The sequence below is a fragment of the Protopterus annectens genome, chromosome 8.part1 (assembly GCF_019279795.1).
Source record: "Protopterus annectens isolate FY-2018-M chromosome 8.part1, PAN1.0, whole genome shotgun sequence".
Lineage (NCBI taxonomy): Eukaryota > Metazoa > Chordata > Ceratodontiformes > Protopteridae > Protopterus > Protopterus annectens.
In genome coordinates, this window is record NC_056742.1 from 132,221,568 (window position 1) to 132,248,024 (window position 26,457).

Genomic DNA, 26,457 nt, shown 5'->3' on the forward strand with positions numbered 1-26,457 from the left:
TGGTTTGCTAGGATTACATGGTTTGTTTTAGCAGACATCTGACATATATGACATTTGATAGTGTCATGTATTGTTTCAGTACCACGTGATATACCTCCTAATATCATCATAGTGACTTACCAGAGGAATACAGGATAGATGATGCACACACCAGTATTATGGACCAAATGCTAGGCATTTTTGCACAATCCAAACTGTTGAGAGGTTTGCCTACAACCAATTGACTGCTGGATCTGTGGAAATGGTCCAGCACCTTGGTGATATATTAAATGGTGGAATCTCTGTGCATTTCTGTTCTGGCATGGTCTGATTTCCAGTCCATGGTTAGGTAATATAAGCCAGGCAGGATTAGGATGACAGGCAGACTCCAGATAGATTTGTAGTAGATAAGATATTTGGGATGGGTGCCCTGGGTCAGATATGTTGGCCTATAGCTACCAGTACTTTGCATAGGGGTCTTCTCAAAAGTTGACTGCACTTGGAGGGTCTTGTCTGTGTCAGGCAGTTTGACAAGAGGTGTGTGTGTGTGTGTGTGTGTGTGTGTGTGTGTGTGTGTGTGTGTGTGTGTGTGTGTGTGTGTGTGTGTGTGCGTGCGTGTGTCTCACATATATGTATGCCCCACCTCATTTGGCTTGGCTGGCCACATTTTGGGGTCAGGATGTTGCATAGGATGAGTGAGCAGGGAAGGGTGTGTTACTCCCTATGGCTGTGGGCCAGGGTTCTGTGGGTGCAGACATGTCACCATCATTGAGGGTTAGGACTGCCGGCAATGACTGCATTCCCATGTTTAGACTCCTAGCCCTGCCTGTCAACTGCACAGAGTATCACAGAATGTCCAGATTCATGATTCATATATCTGTGTGTTTACCCAAATGAGGGTGGTTTTCAAGGAAAAGTGTTTTGCAAGTCACTCAGGGTTGAAGTCAGATATTACTGACAGTTAACATTGCAGTTTCAGACTTCATACCCTTCAGACATTCCATGCTAATACAATCATTCCGTCAACTTTCTAACATTATTAGAGCAGTATTTCAAAGGTTTCCTTCTCCATGGACCTTTATCATCCCATTATTCATGGCTTTGTCCAGATTTCTGGCTCTCTGAGGCTGGCAGGTTTGCATCTAGCAGTTAGCAGCATGTCCTTTCATTGCATATTGTTGACTGTGTTATGTTGGTGTTATGGACCCCATGACACTTCCTAACAAGGCACTGTGGGTGAGTCATGAGTATTTGCCTGAGTCCTGTAGCCCAGATGTGACAGATGCAGGCCATCTGTAGCAAGGCAGTGCATTCTGATGATTATATGTTCCCAGGCTGCCAGGCAGTGGACACCCCCTGTGATGGAACTAGCACGTTGACTGGGTGTTACTGACAATTGCTTTCTGTTCATGTTGAGACATAATTCTAGTTGACAGCTGGATGCTGCTTAAGGCTAACGACATGTTACTGCATTTGTATGGGACTAGATGGGGGGAGGACACATCTGTACACAATACACATTTGCACAGAATGTGCTGATATTTGCTTAACATTTTAGTCCCATTCAGCATAGTGGTGTGCCCTTTCTCTGAGACTACAGGCATAACAGTATCGACCACAGGTCAGATTGTTCTGGCATACACATTTTTAGTTTCAGACTTCTTACTTTTCAGTGTCATACTGCCACTTCCAGACCTCCTGTGATATCACTGTGTAAATCTGTAGGTGGGAATTTCATGGATATCGCCATGTGGGGGCCTTTGCCAGACATTTCTGTATGTTTTTCTATAGCTGATCTGCTGGGTGAGGCTGGGGGTGAGTATGGGACCCCCCCCACTTTGACATCCATGCATGTGACCTATGACCTCCCAGTTATTTGGCTCACCACATATACTGCAGTGGTATTTGTCAAATAGGGTGGTACTGCATAGTGTGGATAAGCCAATACTGGGCATACACTTCCTGCTGTCTCACGTAGCTGTCAGTTGTCTGCTGCTATCCCATGAAACCACCCCATTCCCTTGCATGCTTGCATCAATACCATAGATATGCTATCAGAACATTCTACTCCATTCATTTATTGTTAAGAAGACTGACTTACCTTGTGCCTGAGGCAGTTGTGAGGATGGTGCTTGGGGGCTGGCTATGTCAGATGCACGCAGTACACTGCAAAAACATGATAAGGTATAGGTAGTGTGATGTCTAGCATCCATTTTACTGTGTGTGCAAGTCATAGAGAGATATCAGCCCCTCGGGCCCTACAGTGTCAGTATGTGCTATGCGTTGCCTCCTTGCCAAGGGTTGGGTGGCCCTTCCCCATTTTGTTCCTGCTGCAGCTGTTTCCACAGGATCATATTGTGTATCATGGCACATACTATGAACATCTGTACACATGTGGCTGGAGAGTACTGCAAGGCTCCACCGGATATGTCAAGGCAGTGGAACCATGACTTGAGCACCCCAAACGCATGCTCCATAATGATTCTGGTTTGTGCATGTGCCTCATTATGGCATTCTTGTGTGGGTGTGTGCACATTTCTGATGGGTGTCATCATCCATGGCTCCAGTGCATAGCCAGCATCTCCCACCAGCTGGCCATATGGGATGTCCCCACTGGCAAATGCCTGGTACAGCTGTGACAAATGCCAGACATGGGAGTCATGATAGCTTCCAGGGCTGCCAGCACACACATTCATGATAATACCCTGGGCATCGCACATGACCTGGCACTTGATGGAGTGGAACCCCTTGCGGTTAAGGTAGACCCTACCCTGATCACTGGGTGGTGCTTTGATGTAGATATGCGTGCAGTCAATGGCACCCAGTACCTCCAGGTATTCTGCTACATGGTGGAAGAAACACATATCGCTGATCCTCTCCTCATGGGTGGTGGGGAAGTAAATGTGCTGAGCGGTATGTGATCACATGGCATCCAGGAACTAGTGGAGTATCCTGGATGCAGATGCCTGTGAGACCTCCATGATATCCCCAGTTGGTCTTTGAAAAGTACCTGTAGCTATTATTCTTAAGGCTACACATACCTTGGTATCCACTGGGATGGGTTCCCCTCTGTTGATTCTGGGTCTAAGGAGAGGCCAGCACAGCTCAACAAGTTGCTGACGTATATCCCTTTCCACCCTGTAGCGCTATACTATCTCCAGATCATGTAGCCCCTGGTAGGTTACCCTGGGTCTGAACACTCTTCTCCTCTTCCTCAGTCTGAGTCGGTTGTCAGCATTATCCTCCTCACCGCCATGCACATACTGACAGATCAAAGCAACAGCAGCCCCTAACAATTTTTGCTAGTTTTGTCAATTAAAATTCCCCCATATGTGTACACCTATGGTGCAGAGTTTGTGGGAAAAAGCAGACTGGAAGGTGTTTGCATAGTTTATAGTGGTGTGCTGCAGATGCTTGCTGTGTGATTGGCTGACTTTGAGACATTCCACCTGTCAGCTATTTTACTTGTATTTGAATGGCTGTATTTTGCTATTTCCCTTCTTTTTTTTTTCTCCTTTCCCATTTCTGTCCCTTTTAAGCCCTGAGGTGCAGCTTGCAAACCTGCTACCTAAAGGTAAACAGTGCTGCTATTTCCATTTTTTTTAAGTCCCAGTGCACGCTACGCATACTTGTTTAGCTAAGGTAAATACATTTTAGCAGAAATGGCGATCCCCTGGATGTGAACTCTGTCTTTATTTTATGGTGTAAGACATTACAGCCTCAGACACACACCCTCGCTTAGCTGTGCCGGGCAACAGAGCTCCAATATGCATATATGCATACAGCAAGCATGACACACCACCTTTTCATGTTAGCTGCTCCTCCTGCCTACACTATCCTGTTCTAGCACCTACATAGTTAGGTGCAGTGTGTGGACTTAGAATATTTTGTGATTCAGTAATTTTCCCCTCATTTGCATACCCCACTGCCTTCATCCATAGTTATGGATCTGACTTGGAGCCTTTCCCCTTGACAATCAGTGTTCCCTGTAATGTTTTGATTCTGCATGCCATTGACTATAATGGCAAAATGCAGACAGCCGAGATTGGCCCAAAAAATACTTTGATTTTTTTATTAAATTAAACACTTTCTCATGCCAATGGCCATATATCTGGCCATTGGAATGCCTAAAGTTTATACTACATGCTTTTATTTGAGCTGTCATGCCTCCGTTTTGCTATTTGCAGAAATACCGAACACATTTCTGCAACTAGCACTGTTCCTGACAGATGCCTGCCGGCTTCCTGAATCGCTAATTCACCTCATTTGCATGGTTTTCACCAACAAATGAGGTCATTAGCATTCTGCATGGCTTTCCATGCAGGAACAGTGTCAGCAGGCTTGTGCACATCAGATCAGTTGTTTCCTGAATCGCTCAGCAGCCATATTCCATGCAGGAGTGGCTACACTGTTCCTGCATGGAAAAAAAGGTTTAATGAATCCCGTGGCATGTGTACATCTTTACAGTGTGTGTGTGTGTGTGTGTGTGTGTGTGTGTGTGTGTGTGTGTGTGTGTGTGTGTGTGTGTGTGTGTGTGTGTGTGTGTGTGTGTGTGTGTGTGTGTGTGTGTGTGTTGTGTACTTTTTATTAATTTTTCTTGGCTTACACAGCACAAATGACATGTTGCTACATCTGTTTACTTCTTCTATCCTTAAACCTGGATTTCTCCAAATATAAGATTAATTAACTTATTTATAAAATTAATTCTGCTGCTGCTAATATAAGATTAATTAACTAATTTGTTAAATTAATTCTGCTGCTGCTAAACTGACAACAGATTATTCTGAAATGCTTAGCATTTTGACAAAGCTGCAACTAGCAAAATATATATTTTTTTTATTTTTACTTACTTTCATGGATTGTGATTATAGACATTAGCTATGCATCTGAAATGCATGTGTTTGCACTTAAGTATCAACACCAGTATTTAAGATGCAGATTTTTACAATCATAATTGCAATCATAATCATAATTTTTTACATCATAATTGCAGTAAAAATAAAGTGTCATAAAAACCTTTCTACCTGATCAACCTGATCTTTAAAAAACAGAAGGTAAAGATGTATGCAGAATGTATAGAGATATAATTAAAATTCAAATAATAATGAATTATATGAATTATATGTTGGTGTTAGTGCAAAATAAAGTATGGGTATATGTGGCAATGGCAAAAAATATTAAAGTAGGATTTAAGTTAATCATGGAGAAAAGAATATGCAAAAGAAGTAAGAATATATGCAATATGTTTTTCAATGAGAGACATTTAAACTTTAAGTATAAAGTTTAGAAAATAGAAAGGAGCATGAAAACAATGAAGAAAATAGTTGATAGAAATAAGAGGAAATATAGGGTACTGGTAGTGAGTAGAAATGACATCAGATATCCTAGGCAAAGTGTTGTGAATATTTAAATACCCACAAATGTAAGCAAGGCCTTTGGCCTAGTTGAGTTATCAAAGGTTTACATTCCTCCTCCTTTCTGGGTAACAGCACAGTATGGTTTAAAATTAATTTTCTCAGTTTTCCCCAGATTTATTTGCTATGAAGTCACAACTGATAGCTGCAGTCATATCTAGATGAGTCATCTTAGCAAGTACTGTAACATCATAATCAAGTATGTTTTACACATACTCTGGTATGATGTCACATTCAGAATAAGCTTTCAAACTCAAACCAGAGTATGTGTTTGGAGCTTGTGTTGTCTGGAATCCCTATGTCACATTTGATAGCCTGATTGGAATCTGTTAATTCTGAAATTAAGTCAGTCCTGTTTTATATGAATATCGTCTGCTACCTCATCATAGGTGTCCCTGTCTTGTCTCAGTAATGGAAGATTTGAAGTGAGAGCTGATGTCACAAGTATTTTCTTGCTCTTCTGAATCCTTTCAATTTCAGGTTTCTACTTTCACTCTTCCTCTGGATAAAGTGAAAATAATACTCTCTTTGTTATAGTAAACGTTTTATTTCATAAGTTCATAGGTTCACAGGTAAGTACTAGGCTAGATGCCCTTGCAGACCATTTTCCGCCTAGTCAGTTTCCCTTTTTATGCACCAAGTAACCTATTCCACTAGATCCCATTCCATGGTCAATGATTATATATTACCCCTAATGAGAATAACTGGGATCATGCCATAGATAATTACAGGAGACTTATGCATGGAATAAAGAATTTAGCAGCTGCCTCTGTCCATTAGTAGTACAGGAGGCAGTCCTGGGGTAAATGTTCTGTTTCTCATCCATAGATCTAAGTTGAACTTGAATATGGATAGGGGTGAACTTTGTTTTATATGGATGGGAAGTCTGTTCCACAGCAGTGGTATCTTGTGCAAAATATACCTATCCCTCCAAACCATTCTGTTGATTTTGCAGAAGAGGTTTAGATTCCTAGACAGAGTATTTCTGATGCCAGTTTACTTGCTGATGTACAATAAATCTGTCAATAATAGGTTGGAGGATGCCTTGTATGCCAGACACAGGTCACCTTTTAGCAATCTGTAGGATACCGAGTATGGTGACAGGGCTTTGAGTTACTTAATGCGGGAGATGTTGTTTAGGCTTTGTATCCTTTTAGTAAGGTATTTCTGTGGGTGCTCCAGTTGTTGGTGTCCAGATGGATACATGTCAAAAGGGGAATTATATTCAATGACTGGCCTAATGAGGTCTGAGAAAAGGGGGGCAATGACATCCTTAGATATAGATACATACCCTTTGTTTATAAGCTATCCAATGTAGAAGGACTTTCTTACAACAATATTCACATGTTGGTCAAAAGTTAGGTCACTGTCGACATATGTTCACAAATCCTGAACAACTGGATTAGTTTTTGGGGATGTATTGTCAATTTGGTAGTTTGCTGGGGCAGAGGATTTCCCAATGAATACAGTAATGCATTTTTGGCATTTAGTTACAGTCTGTGAATTTGGCACCAGTTATTTATTTGAGATAAACTTTCCTGCGGGATGGCTATGTCATTTGGGGATTCAATGACTTCTTCTAGCTTGCATTCATCTGCAAATTTAGTCATCCAGAGCCCTTTGTTATTAAATTTTACTTCATAAAAGTAAATGCCAAACAGGAGAGGTTCTAGCACAGAACCATGGGTGGATTCCACTGGTGACTGGTCTTTTTGTGGAGGTGACTTTCCCAATTTCAATTATCTATATCCTATCTGTGAGCCAGTTGGCTATTGGGTGAGTGACATAGGAGTTAAATCCCAGTTTATTTAGCTTTGCTGCTATGCCTAAGTGGAGAATTGTGTCAGCATCCTTGGCCAGGTCCTCTTTAACTTTTCATTTCAGTTTAACGTTTTGTCATGAAGATAAGACATTTGGAACAGTGGCACATTAAAGCAGGACCAGAGACACAGGTAATTTCCTATTGAGTCTCCTCCCCCATCAGTAACTACAAAAGTGATAGCCCATCAGGTTGAAGCAGAGGATTTGTGTATTCAAGCAAAACTACAATTTTGTTTTGTGGAAGCAGGATATTCTCATGAGGTTGGATAATTTGACCACTGAATTATGAATACTTAGGTTGTTACTAATCTGCCTGAATTCCCATTCTTATGTGAATTCCTGACTTACAAACCCAGGACCATTGTTTGAAATAATGTCTGGAATTCCATATCTGGAGAATATTGCTGTAACACAGTGACTGAATTATTTTACATATCTCTCATTTAGTCACTTATGGATACTTAAAATAATTATTCAAACAAATTATATAATGGCAGTAATCTCCAAGTTTTCTCCTTGGCCATTTTATAATCTTTTTATCTCAAACATTTTGATTAGAGGTACTGTGTCTTCCAATATTTTAGGAATGAATGAGAGTTAGTCCTAAGCCTTGATTCAAAAGCTCAGTACATTTTATATATCTGATGTTTTCCATTCGGACTAACTGCTCTTAACTTTTCAGGATCTAATTATACACTAAGTATGTCAAGATATGACCATATATATAATACTTGTCACAGATATAGGTAATTCATCTTTGTTCAGTTTAACATTGTTTTATGACAGCCCAAGAACATTGCCAGCTTCTTATCCTATTGTATTTTGGTCTCACTTCAAACCAGTTTGTCATCAGTGATGTTTACTGCTCCTTGCAGAGACTGAAAACATACCAGCTGACATTCTGAGAAATCTTAATACCCCCAAGGATGTGTTGAATATGCACAACCTTAGACTATCAGGATGAAGTTCACTTTGCCACATAATGCAAAATATTTAACTGTAGGCATCAGGGGACAGACTCTTCAGTCTTCAGTGGATAATGCTGCCTTAGAATTATTATGGTTGTAACTTGCAGATCTCTGCAGATTCTGATCTTTTCTGGTTTAACTACTTTCACCATACTGTTTAACCCATGGAGGAGCTCAGATGGTTTTGCAGATCCACCAAGCTGCACCATTCACTTTAATTCCTTTTCATTTATTTGCCTTAATGTGGCAATAGCTCTTCATAGTGCATGCATAACTGGCAAAATCTCACAATTTGACTTTATGTTTTGATCTAAAATACAACCAAAGCCAACAAAATAAGTCTACATAATTTTCAAATATATTAGACTTGTCATCAGACTTCTTATTTTTGTGCATAGGCCTTTATTATATATCTCTATGCAAAGATTTTATTTTATTCTTGCAGCTTTGTTAGCTTTGCATTGAATAGTTTTGCAGCTGTTCCACTTGAAAAATGATTTGAATGCTTCATGGACGTTTGACCCATTCAGTGCCTCAATAAATCTGCAAATGATGTCTAGCAAAGCACCGTGAAAACCTGTATTCATAAACATGCAACTTATTCTTAGCACAGGCATGAAACTGTCTGGACTTTGCAAATCACAAACGTGCAAACTATTCTCTGCACAAGCATAAGACTGGCTTCACAAATTTACAAATTATTCTCTGCACAAACTAAACTGTATTAGCTTTACAAATCTGTGAATGTTTGCCTTCACTTACTATATACAGATATCATGGTTGCTTAAATGATTTGCTTTTGCAGCATGTGTGTGCTAGGAACTGTGTGTACAATTTCTGAAAGGCATTTCAGACAAAAACAACAGCTGTTGCCCAGAGGACACTTCCTTTGGATTTTTTTAATTTTTTTCTGGCACTCAAGAAGATTGTTCAAGTTGCCAAATGATTTAGCTACATCTTCCTTTTCTGTTTCCATGGAGTGAGTTTCTTATTCCTTTAAGATGTATGTATTTATTTATTTAGTTAGCTAGCCTATTATTTAAATAAATGTATCTGCTTAAGCAAGCACATTGGATGTTCCTAACTTTGCAGTCCTTGATAGTGTGTCTTCTGATATTGTTTTTACATTAGAATTAATTTGTGTCTATTTTACATAACATGTTAATACATAAAAAAAGAAAACAAGTGTTATGAAAAGTGCACATCTGTATACTCACTTTGAGAATGCAGTGGTAGACATACTTCTCTGCAAAAACAAGTTCTACTAGTTTTAAAGATTAGCTAAGTCTAACTTATAAATCCCACCACTGTCCCCAAATGTCAGTAGATTCATAAATCCTACCACTGTCCCCAAATGTCAGTAGATCCAATAAAATGACCCTCTAAATCCTATTGCATTATACGTTAGATACCCCACTACCATTTTGATACATCTGTAAAAATAAAACTATTAAAAACTTTTTCACCAAACTCACTAAAATAATTGAAATAAATCCACAAGGAAAAGCACTTTTATCTTGTTCCCAAGACTTCATCAGATAACATTACACTTTGAAATAGCTGTTTAAATACCTTAACCAATCATCATATTAAAAATAATTTCCATTCCCAATTAAATGTTGGCTTTCTAACCACAATCCGTAACAATAAAGCAAATCCAAGAGCCTTTTACAAAACCTATCCTATATACGTACACTGTTAAAATCATACAATTATTGAAACTAATATGAATGTAAAAATAAATATAAATATAAATTTGAAAGTACAAAATATATAAATATATGCGTATATAATGCTACTAAATGGCTGTATATAAAACAGTGTAAAACAACTGTATAAAAGAACTATTGCCATTTAAAGAAAACACTTCTTCATCTACTAAATATAGGACATCTCATCACACCCAAATTACCTAAAATAACTAAAATGATTGTCATGCCTATGCAAAAGATGCTTTTTCTTTTAAAATGGGTTTAAGGGACACAAAGTTGTTAATATCTGGGGTAAGTTGAAATTCAACCTTAACTGCTACACCAGTTCTTTTTTCATTAAGATTGTCTTCCAGTCACCATACCGAGGGTTTGGTTTAATAATTTCTAATATCCCAAACTTGAATTTCATAAAATTGGTACACATACACGAATGTTTAAAAAGAGTGTTGTTTCTAAAAGGACAATTTGAGAACAAGAATATATGTTATGATTTTTTTTCAACTGCGTTAGGCAATGAAAAGAAATACTGTAGTGAGCTTTTCATCTCATTTTGCTAGTTTAGCAGAATTTGGAGAAAATGAAGATGTATTAAAATAGGGTAAAGCAACAAAGTTTAGCAGGTATATGTAAGCAACTGGATAAATCAAACTGGAAAGAGGAAGTTTGTATAAATAACTCAGAAAGATGAGAGATTTATATGGATTGGTGGGTTGCCTATAAATAACAACATAAATGGATGCATTTATGTTGAAAATATCAGCATGAATTTAAGAATGCAATGTATGAAGTGGAATACAAGAAATTTTGAAAAAAACAATCTATAAAGATGAGGAACAGAAAGATTTATAAAACAAAAATATGCATTTATTAAATACAATGAAAATAAGAGATGTAATGGGCACACAAAATATTTGACTAAAGGGAAGAAGGAAAGAAATAAGCTAATCCCTTGCTAGTAAAGCAGGTAAAGTATAGGAAAGTTTTTAAGACAGAAATAGAGAATGAAGATGGTGAATTAGAAACACAGAAAATGATATTAAGGAGTATATAATTACCTGTCTGAGAAAGTTATATATGGTAGAGTATTGGTCCTGCAAGTCTGTCCCTCATCTTGGACAAGAAGAATGCAGGTATGAAACCCAATAAGTGGAGCTTCTACAGCTGAAATAGCTATGGTGCTCTACAGTATGTCAAACTTGTTTCCCTAGCAGCAGTATCAGGTCTGACATGCAGGTGGATCTAGTGTACCAGATAACACTGGCCCAAGTTGGCTGTCCTGCCAAGTCCTTAGGTAAATTTGGACTTTACTCAGAACTGGTAATGTGATTTAATAACATAGAATGTTGCAACATTTCAGTACTTATTCCTGGCTAAGTGAGACTATCTTCAGTTCACTACCTTATGATATTAAAATATACAGCATGTCTCCTTGTGACATCATTAGAAGCTGCCAGATGTCATAGAGTCAGGCAGTATTTGAACAGTTGCTCAGCATACTATACATAAAAAAACATTTTTTATCTTAACTAGAGATCCACTTACATAACTAATGTAAAAAAGACATATTTTAAAACCAGAAAGCCCATTTAACATAATGATATCATAATTGCAGTAAAAATAAAGTGTCATAAAAACCTTTCTACCTGATCAACCTGATCTTTAAAAAACAGAAGGTAAAGATGTATGCAGAATGTATAGAGATATAATTAAAATTCAAATGATAATGAATTATATGAATTATATGTTGGTGTTAGTGCAAAATAAAGTATGGGTATATGTGGCAATGGCAAAAAATATTAAAGTAGGATTTAAGTTAATCATGGAGAAAAGAATATGCAAAAGAAGTAAGAATATATGCAATACGTTTTTCAATGAGAGACATTTAAACTTTAAGTATAAAGTTTAGAAAATAGAAAGGAGCATGAAAACAATGAAGAAAATAGTTGATAGAAATAAGAGGAAATATAGGGTACTGGTAGTGAGTAGAAATGACATCAGATATCCTAGGCAAAGAAAGTACATATTGTATAGTCTGTTTTATTAGGCAAACTGGTTTATTTAGGAGGTATATTTATGTGACCAAACATACTGGAATAGGAAATACTTTTGTTAGTGTGCTACCTGGGTCTCGACTGAACCTAGTAAAGAGGGGAAGAGTTTATTAAAAAAACAGGAGAGGGACAAGAAATCCATTGTTAGATTCACTGAATTGTTTTTCTAAGTGTATTGTTTTTAATAAATAAAAGAGCAAGTATAATCATATATGTTTTGGTTTGTAAATATATGTAAAGCTTTTGGACGATAAAGCATGAAAAAGAGAACTGTAAGTAATGCTGAAATATTGCAAAAAAAATTGTTATTATATAACTGTAGGGAATACTGAAAAAAACTCATAAGGGATGGTATAATTCAATTACGGTGATTTTTTTTATATAGAGTCTTGGGGGGGAATTAGTATGGGTGTTAAAGAAGCAATTAAGAAAGAAAATAATATAAAGATATGCTTTGAAGGATATCATTCTAAAAATTATCCATAAAAAGGTTAATGAAGCGTAAACAGATGGTGGAAAGAAAGTATAATAAATGTGATGAAGTGGAATCAATGTGGGATCAATGGAACATGTTTTTTTCAATGTAATAGATTGAAAGTATTTTGGGAAGAATATAAAGAGAAGGGGATTAACTTAGAAAACAAAGGTGATTAGTAAAGTAAGAGTAGACATGATTTTGTATGGATATTATGAAAATGCGAATTAATGGAATTGACAAATATGAAGGAAGAATTTTTGTTGCATTTGGAAGTTATGGTTAGCAAGATGTGTAGACATTTTATATGACAAGAAGTGGGATTTCACAAAAAATTAAAGAAATAATAAAGCTTTGATAGTAGTTAAAGGGTGGAAGGGCTGAAAAAGAAGAGTATATTTTCTTGTAAATAAGAATATGGAATTGTAAATAAGTGCATACATTGTTTTAATAAAAACTCCTGCTTTTTTCAGTAAGCACTATGAGATTTTTTTTACATCCACCTAAATACTACTAACTCGGGCAGATAGGATTTCAATTTTCTTTCATGTCATATCCCTGATGACTTCCTGAAGTGTAGCATTGCTGTAGGCCTTCTCTTGCTTCTCAGTGTATGTAATTTAAAGTGAATTAGTAAGGTCATGAATGAGGCCTTAGGGGTCCAACAGTTTTCAAATTATATTGTTTAATTATCTCATTTCATATACACTGATTTTAGGGTAGAAAATTGTAGTAAAAGGTAGTTTTAGGGTAGAAAAAGGGTAGCAAAAATAAATTATATTCTCTCTCCAGTTTCTTCATTATTTTGATAGCATGTGTTAGTGTTTCTGAAATGTTTTGGGTTATCATACTTTATTCAGAGACATAGAAACCAGATATGGACCAATCAGAATGAAATGTAACACTATTTTAGCAGTGGTTTTGTTCAGCACTTCTGGGGTCAGGGTCTTCTATCAGGGATGCATTTAGAGTGCTTTTCTAACTCATGTTAATGTTTGTTTTTTTTTCATATAATGTATCCACGTACATGCACAAATGCACGTCCTAGCGCACACACACACACACACACACACACACACACACACACACACACACACACACACACACAGACACACACACTTACCTTAGGGTTTTAGCATATGTTATGCAGCATATTTTTACCATTAGTCCAACAATAATAAACTTCATTGTGTAATTAATAATTATGTAACATAATCAGCCCAGTCATTGCATAACAATAAATAAGTATGTGAGTTTATGCGCGTGTGTGTGTGTGTGTGTGTGTGTGTGTGTGTGTGTGTGTGTGTGTGGTGTGTGTGCGTGCATGAATGTCTGGGCATGCATGAGCCCTTGCTTGCATATGCATATCTCATCACCAGCAATTAGTGACTATTTTAAGTAATTAGAGTATCTTAGAAGGAAATTTGCAACTTGCAATTATGTATTTTTATTTTCTCCACTATTCATTTGCATCTGGCTATGGCTTGTTTCCATTTTTCTTCAAACTGTAGGAAATTAAAAAAAAAAATAACATTATCCTTAGAGATAATTTCTGGCTGCTTCTTTTCAGAATATCTTAAGATAATGTAACCAAAACAACAGATGGAAATATCTAGATTAGCACTCTTGGCAACCAGGGCAAGAGGTCTGCTTTTCAGTTTATGTATTTAAGAATAAACAAATCCAGATGACGGAGGATAAATCTGAACTCATTCTTTGTGCTGTTTGCTATAGCTATCATGGCAGTGCAAATATTCAATGAATATTTCAGGTAGGTCACAGACAATTGGATGCTTAAAACTACAAATTGTTAAGCTTTTCAGCAAGATAAAACACATATAATCTTTGTAGTTTGCAGATGACCTATGAAAAGTGTTTTAGCTATTACAGCATGGAAATAGAGCAGGGTTACAATGCGGTATTGTTATTTGAAGTACAACAAAGTGCTTAGTAGCATGTTGCCAGGTTCTTGGTATTATGCAGTTGTACTTGATAGCTGTAGGTATGTTGTAGTCTAACTTTTAAAGCATGTACTCTATATTTAAACTTACAGACACATGCTGTACCAGCAGTAAATGGAAACATTTTAGCAATCTATTTGCCAGATGCACTCATCACGCCTTCTCTAGAGAATATTTGTCTCATTATTAAGAATGCCTAAATAAATTAAAATGTATGATTTTCAAAAATGCTATCTTTATTTTAAAAATGATTTATTATTTTTCTATTTTTAGTAGTAGTAGTAATGTAATAGTTGTATATACAGAAAATACTTCTTGCAAAGAAAAAAATACAGTAATAAGAGAAAAATGTGAAGTAATATACATTCCTGTGATTGAGTAAGAAATTCATACATGCATTTTCTATCAAAAAGAGTATAATTAACTCAGTAATAGTTAGAAGTGAGGAAGGGAATCAATAAGAAAAGGACTACAGCTTGTAACTATTTTTAAAAACTAATGACCATTATTGGTAGCCTTATTTATTTGTTGATGGATTGATTTGTTTATTTGTTAGTTCGTTACCTGGGTAGGTGAGCTGGTTCAAGATCCATTCTCAGACTATTAGGCAAATACAAAAATATATGCAAAGACTTGTAACAAAAATACTGCAGTAGAATAAATTGTCAGTATTACATACAAATAAAGTGATACTGCTAATTAAGTGCAACAGACATTAACATAGACTGTGAAAGCCTTTTACATACACATTTTGAAAGTGAATACAAAACATGATGTCAGCATATCTGTAATACAAGTAGGCCTGTCTTACAACATGCAGTAAAAAACATTTAGAATCAGTAAACAACTTTGTCAGCCTGTAGCAATATTCAGAAATTGCAATTAGCATATATGAAACAAAAGTAAGCATCAATATCTGAGATGGATGCATATCATTTTGTCAAAGATTGAGTTGACTGAAGCACAAATGGTCGAAAAAAATTACTGAAAGTACATTTCACTGAAGGTACATTTTACTGAAAGGCCATTTTGTAGAAAAGAGTAGAAGTCTCTAGATGGTATTTCTGGTATCATTTTTTTCTCATGGGGGTAGTTAGGGGACAAAATTTAGAAGACTTTGTGTAGAATTTCAATGCCCACTGTCATGTTGTACCCCAAATTTTTAGATGTTTGTGTTGTGCACCAGCACTAATTCACTTTGTGTGATGTTTTTCTTTTCTCCACTAGTGTGCAGTCATGGAGTTAGAATATATAATTAAAGAGATGGGGGAAGATCCTCCCTCTACACGGAGAGGTGCAGGAGGCTCGACCCCCTGGAAAAAGCTGTTTGTGTTGTATGTGTTGTATGAAATATTTTTGATAAAATGACTTTTCAGTCAAATGTACTTTTCAGTCATCTTTTCTGACCATTTGTGCTTCAATCAAAGTTCCATTCAACAAAACAATACGCAATCACTGAGATACATAACTATTGCATCCAACAGTAGTAATAAACTAAGTTCATATTTACACAATTACAGTTAAAGATATTCAGAAAATTAGATCAAATATTGCATGCACAGTTTAAAATTTTAGTTTTCATTAAAAAAACGTGATTGAGAAACTGTTTTAGCCAGTAACAACTGTTTCAGCTTTCTTGGAAGGGAATTCAAAACATTTTAAGTACAACATGTTTTGTCTTGTGCATTACTTCAAAGTTATTTTAGAGAAACAGACATCAAATACAAAGAAAATTACACTTTGGATTTTTGTGACACATCAATGGAGATTTTAACTATTATCTTTTAATTCTTTCATAAAACTTGAATAATATCTTCAGGCAGCTGTTAACATATATTTATTCTCTAGTAAAGTGCTGTGATTCAGAAATAGATCAGGTTCTAAGGTGCCAGAATTTCATTGCATGGCAACTTTTCCTGGTTGCACATTGCCTGTAAAACAAACAATTATTATGTTAGTCAATAGACATTTAATAATAGTGAAGATATGGAACTGTTTTTGAAAGATAAATTGACTAAAGCACTGAACGAGCAATTTTTGTTAAAATTTCTTTTCTTTATGTAAGTCTTCCCCATCACTCTAAATACTAAAATGGAGCAGTAGATATCCCACTGCAGTCAACAAAGGGAAACATCAAAAATGACAACGCATACTAAAACATACAGAAGTACTATGACAGTTGTGTTGAAACAGTCTTCAGTATGACTTTCCAGAGGTAGTACAGTTGCTCTGACTACTGACACCTCTCTTGTTTAAGAGAGCTAATTGCATTATTGTAAGATCTTATGCAAGAAGGGTTCCAACTAATCTCTATCAACAAATATCTACTCAGGTTACCTCCTTCTGCTTCAAAGATTGCCATGAAAATGGAGGGGAATAAACTTCTTGGTTTAGAGAAAACTTTAGCTGCTGACCACAGTCACATCCCTCTGTAAGTTCTCATGAAGAATACATTTGTCACAATGGCAACCAAGAGGGTCCTCTGTTGATCCACCTATAGCACAGAACAGGAACGATTCTGGAAGTCTACATGGTGAAGAGTGATAGAGAGTAACACTGGGTCCCACAGGTGATACACCTTTGAGCTCTTGTGCAGTGGTAATCAGAAAGGTTGGTAAAAGCATATACAGTTGCCTTAAGGGAAAACACCGCTGGACCTCTCAGTTGTGGTATCTATCTGCTATTGAGGGATTCAGTTGTCAGAAGAAAAGTAGGAAACTCACAAAATGTTTCCTGGGTTGGAAGAGAAAAATGAGAAGGGAATATTCTGTCTTGTAGGAAAAGCAATTGAAGTAAGGGATTTAGATGTTTCCTACATGGATAAGAATCCTTGGATGTTATGAAAGAAATATTTTATACTGAGGAGAAATCTTAAGCAAATAGCACACAGTAAACTTTTCAGAACTGCTACTAATAAACAGAAATCTTAAAATTAACATACATCATCACATCAAGTTAAACCTGTGCATGGGCCAAGGATTTGGCTCCTCTGATGACTGTCCACTGGGAAATATGCAAGAATTCTAGCAAACTTGTTTTGTATCGGTTGGGCACTAAGGAGAAAATAATGAAAGTCGAACCTCATATAGAAAGTCAGTTTGTCCTAAAGTCATTGTGATATTGAACTTGCTGGTAGAAAATTTCAGCCATCAATCATCTAACAACCAGAAAGACAGTAAAAGATCTTTCAAAAGCAAGTGAAACAGAACAAAACACAAGTCAAAAAATGACAAAACTCTTACTACATGATAGGCAATGTCTAAAAATACTGAGAGACTGAGTAAAATTTTCTTAACTGCACCACTAAAGCAGATCTGTAATGAATTTATTTTAAGACTGATAGAAATATTATCTGTGCTGAAATTTAGCAAAATATAGAGGATTATGATTGGCCCTCTAATCATAACTAGCTTATTATGTGTTTGAGATATGGATGCCAAGAAATTCACCTCAAGAGCAAAGTACAGGTTAATAATCCGAAATCTCTGGACTTACTACATGTAGAGTGTGGAATATATATATTTAAATGTTAATGGGGAAGTTGGATGTCCTGTGGTCCACTTTCCTTCTAGAGGATTTGGTTTGATTAAATACGACTTGTAGGTCTAATAGAATTTATAGCATTTTTGTCTTACTTAAATGTTGTTTGTAAATATTTATTTGGTTTCAAGAGTTTTCATATTTGGAGGTATTTGAGTATAGTTTATGGTTGCAATCCCCAGGAATTATTTTAATGCAAACAAAGTTAAATAGAAAACCAGAAGCTTTGGATCAAGAGCCTTTATTTACTCCTCATTGCAAGTGCTTAGCCACAAAGCCTGAAAATGTGAAGTATGCTGCAGAGACTACAGATGCTTATGTTACTGAGTTGAATAACAGAGTTACAGAGTACATTTAGTGAGTTGCTTGATACACTAATAACAGAATATTTTGAGGTGTAAGAACTGAAACAGGGTAGATTTTTAAGAGAAACATACCTAACCTTATTAAATGCTTTGAGTTATAAAGAGCAAGTGAAATACCTACCATGCAGTTAACGAATTAACTTTGAAAGAAAAATCTGTGTAAGACAAAAATACAATTCAAATAAGAAATCCAACGTGAAAAATATAGTGAAGATGTGTTGCAAAAAATCTGGCTATGAGGAGGGAAGCCATATGAAAATGAAGAAAACAACCATGAGCCCCAGAGAAAAGCTGTTGCAGTTTAATGTCAAACCTTGTGAAGTAAATGTGGCTATGGGCATGAATAAACATTGTCCAGTTTTAAAATGTTTTGTACACTCTGTGTTTAAAATAACAGTTTTAAGATGTGCAAGTGTAAACCATGTTTTCTCAAAAGAATTTTCAAGTTGTTGAAAAGAAGCATAAAAATAATCTGCTTGTTTGTGCAATTGAAGTGAAAATGGCAGTTAAAACAAAGCCTGAAAATGACTCATAAGCATTAAGACAAATCAAACTGGGAGACAAATGCTAAGACTAAGCAGCATATTGAATTAAACTACTTACAGGTAAAGCATTGGACATCAGAGGTACTGAAGACTGAACTATGTATCTTGGCCACTGTGTGGCACCATTAGTTTAAACAATGCTAACATAAAAAAGTACAAAACACGTTTTCAAACTGTACCACTTAAAGGAGATAATTCACTTAGTATTTATTTGTTTATTGTTTGCTTGTGAAAAGCCAGCAATGGTAAAATGGTAATATGAATTGACAGTGTGAAAGCAATCTGCAAATGTACAGAATTAGGTACACAATCAGATAGGCATCTTATAGACTGTTCAGAGCATTACCAGTGAATTTATGAATGACTATGTTGATTTGCTTACAGGCTTTAAAATGTGACCATCATATACAAATAAAACCTGATGGTAAGCCAGTAAAACATAAAAAACAAGAGCCTTCAGACTGACTGGCATATAGCTGAAACTAAAGTGAATGAAAGCATAGGAGTCATTAAGAAGCAGTTTGTTGCAATAAAATGGGTGAGTAGAATAATTATTGTGGCAAAGAAAGGCAAAATTTGCATTTGTCATGTCTTACAAGTCAGAATTAGGTGATTAAAAGAGAATATTTCCATTGTTTATAGCTGAATACATAGTCTCAAACATACAAATAGCAAGTTATTTTCAGCACCACTTGCCAGTTGATGCACATGTAATAATTCTTTAAGAAGGTACATATTCCTTAAACTTCTGTTTGATATTTTTTCAGCAAGAGAAGTGCTTCAGAGAGCTATTACTAAAGCAAATGAAAACTTTAATGTTGTTACAAAAATAATTGATGATCTGTTACTATGAATCCAGAAAAAAGGAAGAGCTTAACAACAGAGGGGAGCCTGAGGTCAGCAGTGGCAGGCAAAAAAAAAGAAAGGAAGGAAGAAAGAAAGAAAGAAAGAAAGAAAGAAAGAAAGAAAGAAAGAAAGAAAGAAAGAAAGAAAAATGCCCCCTTCCCTATAACAGTTAAGATGATTATAAATTGAATGACTTCAACCATCATTATTTTTCTCTGATCTTACATCAATACTGTCTACATTCTATTAGCAATGCTTGTAGTTAACTGTAAAATATATTTAGCTTCATATTACTCAGTATATAAGCACTCATTCTCTTGAGGCAGTGTAGAAACTGCCTCACACTTATTGAAAATCTGTTTCTTCTGGCGGACACTGATTCTATCTATGAAAGATTAACTTATTTATCTAACTTGGAGACTAGCTTTTCTGTTACATCCAGAAGCAATAAAACAGTGTCACAAAAGCAATAAGAGCTTTTAGTGCCATGTATAAAATAGGTATGCTCAAACTGTAAATCTACCATTCAGGAAAACGTAGCTTTGTTGCTGAAGACATCAAAACACCTAAAATATGTTTTATTTTTACTGTTTTTGATCCTACTGCCCTGACATTGCAAATACCTTCTCAGACATACCTAGGCATTACCTTAGATCAGGCTTTGTCCTTTGCTAGTCACACAGAATTACTTTTTAGCAAATTAAAGAATAAGGTTAAGGTTAAAGGCAACTCTGCACCTTGTCTTACTAAAGATATCAAAAAACTCTTGCACATATGAGATAAAACGTGGAATACCTTACAAAAGGACAAAACTGAATCTTCCTTGCAAAATTTTAAACATCTCATAAAAATAGTAAAACAAAGAGCTAAAGCAGACAAAAAAATCTTATTACCTGACATTTCAAATCAACCATGATCACACACTCAAATGATTCTGGTGAATCATAAAAAATCTGCTAAATCCTGGCCAGTCTAGTACCTCTGCACCAAATACAAGAAGCTATGAATAACGTAGTATGACCATCCAATGTAATACTCACTTCACGCAATCAGTTCTTTATTTCTCAATCATCCCATGCCTGCCTTAATCCATATATATATATATATATATATATATATATATATATATATATATATATATATATCAAAACACCTGTGAGACTCCTTCTTCTAACCTGTGCCCGCCTCCAAAACAAAAAAATACTTTATAACGTAAAAGCATCTGTTACTTCTGCAAACAAACTATCAGTTGAGTGAATCAAACTAGCAGCTGATGCCTTAGTCCATCCAGTCTTCATATTAATAAACTGCCTTAATTCAGAAAATAACTTACCTAATATTTGGAAAAATCTTTTATCATATTCCCAGTAATAAAGGTGAAAACTTCACTGAATTCACTAACTACAAACCTACTCCTATCTTATCACCTCTTTCAAAAATCCTTGAACAATGCATCTATTCTTAGCTCATCAGATACCTCTCTAACAATAATCTCATCTCTAATACCCAACATGCTTTTCACCCAAATCACAGTACAATCACTTCTCTTATTCTCTTGCTTCATCAATACTGTCAACTTCAGCAGAAACACTGGCAACTAAGCCTCCTCTTTTTTCCTTGACTTATTAATAGTATTCAAATTGTCTGTTATAAAAACTACTTACAGAACTCTCCTCCATGGGACTCTCTCACTCATATTTCCCCAGTTTTGTAGCTGCCTCTTCAGTAAGGAACAAGCAGTAAAATGGCAGTATTTATTATTACATTTCCTACCTGCTACTGTTGGAGTTCCCTAAGGTTCAATTTTAGGTCCACTACTATTCAATATTTTCATTAACAATCTTCACACTACTGCAAAACATACTAACATTGTACAATATGCAGATGATGTTACCCTCAAATGTTTCACCCCGACTATTGAAAAAATACAGAAAATCACTCAGGAACCATTTTCATCCATTGAAACATGGCTGGGGAATACAGTTACTCCTATATGCTAGGAAAACAAAACCAATGTTTAGAACTCCAGGTAATGTTCTAACCATGACAAGAGTTTTAATATTACCTCTAGCAATAATACAACCATAAACATAGTAACCCATACTAGACCTCTTGAAGTAACTATAGACAATTGTCTAAAGCTTGTCCAACACATTCAGTAGGCAATCTAGACTACTTATAAAAAACTCTGCATACTCAACAGGGCTAAAGCTGTTTCAGTGCTCTTGCATAAAAGTGTTCCATCTGCTTACCCTGAGAATTACAAACCTGTTAATTTGACTAAATATTATTTGCAAGAATATGGACCATATTCTAGCTGAACTAGTAAGCAGTAGGATAGATGACATTACATCCCTAGGTATACAACCATTTGCATTTGTAAAAAATTTGTAAAACCAGATCAAGTTTGCTTAACAGCTCTTCAAAAGGGTTACTGAGGTCATAGAGAAAGGGCATATCCTCCTCATTGCTAAGGTCATCAACACTACCCCACCCCACTGCATCCCCCACCCCCATTCTGGGATTACTTACAAAGTGTCCCAACTCAACATTAAGCCACACATAATTCACTTTTTTTAGCTAATTGTCTGTCTCATAGAATCCAAGCCATTAACGTTAATGATATTTTCTATAGATGCAAAGAATTTGCTGCCCCACAGGGCTCTATCCTGCTCCCCTTGCTATTTGGCAGGTACTTCTTTGCTCTACAAGATCATGTCTAGGGACTAAACAAGTTTGCTGATGATTGCAAAATGAAAAAGTAATTAAATCATATTCTAACAGAGGTTGAACCAATCAAATGCTTGGTGTATCATTCACAAGTTGCACAAAAGTACAGCTTAGTTTCCTTCGGTAAATCTAACATCACCATCACTCTTCATATAGATAACATTCCACTTACATTTGACACAGTCAACAAGAACTTGAACACCTATGTTGATAAACTCTCCTCTGACCATCACATCTCTTCTGTAGTCAGAGAATCCTTCTACATTGAACAACATCTCCTTTGTGTTATCTCATTAAAGAAGTTATAGACCCATTGTATCCCTCCCTTATTTAGCACATCATTGAATATAATGCCTCCATTGTGTGTACCTCACAAAGTACCTAAACCAAGAAAACAAACCTCAACGTTCCCTCACCAAAAAGATCTCAGGTCTTAGTGCCCTTTGATACTCTAATAGAGTAAAAACTCTAAACATCTATTCAGTCTCATCTAGACCTGTGAATGTTGAGCTTTTCTTAGCCTTCTGTGCTATGAATCTCCCTGCACTCTTTGAACTTCTTCACCTAAGTAGAACTACTGGTAAAGTATGAGTCCTCAGCCTTTACTGCCACATCAACAGTACCAGCTGGAATGGCAAGATTTTAAGCTAATGTATCTCCATTATGCAGTGTACTTTCCTGGCAACCTTTAAAATGGGTCTTGATGACCTGATGGGTGATCACAAATTTTCACTCAGGATATCAGGGAAAATCTACTTAATGGGTGACATTGTTAATAAGCTATTAATATGCAGTGATGAGGCTGAGCTTCTTGATGACCTCATCTATCATACACTTAGGTTCATAGGTTCATAGAGTAGTACTAAGCTAACTGCCCTTGTGAGCCATTTTAAGCCTAGCCAATTATCCCTTGTGAGACTCGAACCCTGCACCTTGTGTTTGTAAGGCAAACACCTTAACCATTAGGCCACCCTCCCACCCCACTTATTTAATATAACCTGGAGTAAGAAGCATTGGAGATTCTTTGAGATAATCACAGAAGAAAATGTGTAAGAAATTCAGTGATGAACTAATCATGACTGAAACTGGAAATTGCTAAGATATATTGCAGTAAAAAGCTGACCTGGGTAAAAATCATCGATAAGGAAAGAAATCTAATCTCATTTTTCTTACATGGAAATAATAAGTTTTGTCCACGGCTTAATTTTCAAATCTGAAAAAAAAAAAAATAGCTCCCAGTCAACTAAGAAAAACAATGCACAAATAATAATCAAATGTCAGTAAATAAATAAATAAATACTCAAGAGGATACTCAAATAACATCTAGGAAAAGTAAAGTGCAAAGAAACAGAGATACAGCAACAAATCAGAAAAAGTGAAGTTTAACTAATATATGCCATGGCCATCCCAGCAGTGTACATCATCTTCATCCATAGAGCAGAGATTTTTTTCCATTTCATAGAATTCATTAGTCTCATATGTGAAGAGTAATATTCCAAGTAAAATGAAATATTCAGGCTGGCAGACACCACAAGTGGACATGTGATTAGTGCACCATTGTCTACATTCTGGCGTGAGCAGGATATCTGATATCATAGCTGTCTCTGGTTTATAATACAAAAAAAAAGGCATTCAGAAGATTTGTGTAAGAGACAGAAGTCAAATGTGAAACATTCTGTCTAATTTATCAGCAAATCGGTAAGTGCAGAGAGCTAGCCAAGTGATGAATAATCTTGTGAGAATGAATCCCATTGTTACTCCATTGAAATACTAGTTTCTCAGCAATTCATTTATTAATGGGTAGAAGACTGAAAAGTAACTTATCTTCCACTAAGTTGTCAATGCTGACTAAAGAAAATAATGACAAGAAATCTGCACAGTCTGGGACAGTATGGAAGAAATAGCAGAAAACTGTCTGATTTACAGCCAGGAAGTGGAGTCAAAATAAAGCAGGCATAAACTGGTAGCCTGAAGATGAAATAGTGTTAAGGCATCCAACCTATGACCCTGTGTTGTCTGTATAGAAGATAGAAAGCGATATGTAAGGAATACTAGACATTTGTGTAACAAAAATATGGTGAAGTTCCAGGAAGAAGAATAAACACAATTGCGGCAACCTGTCCTGTCATAAAAATGGGAAAAAATAGAGAAACTAGAGCCTTTTTAGTCAAAGATTTATAAATAGTCTCTACTTATGTCCCTCAGTGGAGATGTACAGCTACAAGATCTGACTGAAAAGGAGAATTGAACATTCATTGTAAAAAGACTTACTAAATAGTGGAACAGAACTGAAGAAACCATATAAATACATGGACTGTTCAACAGTAAATCATGATACTAAAGACTGAGAATTTTATTAAAATGTTGTTAAAATATGTAAAAAGGAATTATACTGATATAAATAGCATACAACATGCCTAGGATGGTATTAAGTTATTTTAAAATTGTAAAAATTGTGCAAGGCTTGCTACTGTATAGACTGTATAACAGAGGATTATGACTGGGTCTCTCATCATAACCAGTTTATTAGGTCTTTGAAAAGTGAATGCCAAAAATTCACCTCAAGACTGAAACTTGAGTGGTGAATCTTGGCATCAATGTAGAGAACATACAATTCTTTGTAGTTCATGAAACTTTATCTGCTCCATGTACTGACGGTTATAGGAAAAAGAAAGAAAGAATGAATGAATGAATGCAGGACTGCAAAGTGTTTTACTAGCTAACAAAGTGGATAAACTACTTAGTGAGTGCCATCAAAGAGACAGCAGCATACCTCTCAACTTTTTTCCTAAGTATACTTGACAAATCCAAAAATAATGGTAGAAAAAAGGATCAAATTGGGGACAGTTTTTTAATTATTGCTACAAGTCACTTAAAACATTAATTGAACAACTGTAGAAACAAACACCACAGTCCTTATCCAGCACTCAGGTCCACAAAAACGAAGATACAAACAGCTACTAGAAAACCAGCAGACCCAAGAATGGCAGAAAGTTCCAGTGTTATAAATATATTTATTAAAACATAGACATAAGCGCTTTCGCAGATGACTGCTTCTTCAGATGCAAATTCAAGCACACTAAAACCTCAACTAAATACTTGTGTTTAACAATCAAGTATAGCATATGCCTTCAATCAATTACAATTTAAAGTGAACAACCCACTAAAATTTCTTAACCCATTTAATTATACATATTTATAAATCAAGCATTAAAACATTAAAACAGAATTTTCATAAAAACTTATATATATATAATATATATATATATATATATATATATATATATATATATATATATATATATATCAATGCCTTCCTTATCTATGTAAGGGTCTACTTTTTAACTTAGGTTTAATAAGTATTCTATCATTAAACCCATGCCCAGAATCACTTCTAAGTCTAACTATCCATTTAGCTTCAAGTTGTTCTGTAGTATTCCTAATGTCATCCATTCTAACTGAACAATAGTTTTTGCATCAACATGCATTTACTGAACAATAACAGGTAGGAAGTCTAATACTTGTCATTACTGGCTGACTATATTTCTCATTCATTTACCAGAAAATCAAAATTTTTAAGGACTAGGACAACAATATGAAGCATAATCAGGTATTTTGTTCACAAACTGCTGAAAGGTACAGCAGAGAACAAAACAAAATAATCCTCTGGCAGAAGTTAAAGCAGCTTTAAAAAGCTGTTAGACACTCCCCTGTGTCTTACTTTTTTTACCTAAAGAAATAATTCATAGGCATTATGAAGTGACACCTGACGTCCCATCTTCATTTTATTAGCAGTATAATTAAGTCTGAATGCAGTCGAAAAAGAAAACATTGTGGGATTCGTAAAGGTTACTACAAAATATATACTATGTGTGCACTTTGTGTAACCTTGCTGAGTGAATAGATAGCAAAAGCTTTGGATCAGATACCAAAATTGTTGCTGTCTTTGGAAGTCTACTCTGAATCCAGAAGACTTGCTCTCAGCATAAGTAATTTACTTTGGTGTAAGACCTGTCTATAAACAGGCTTGCAGAGTGGGTCAGATTCTAA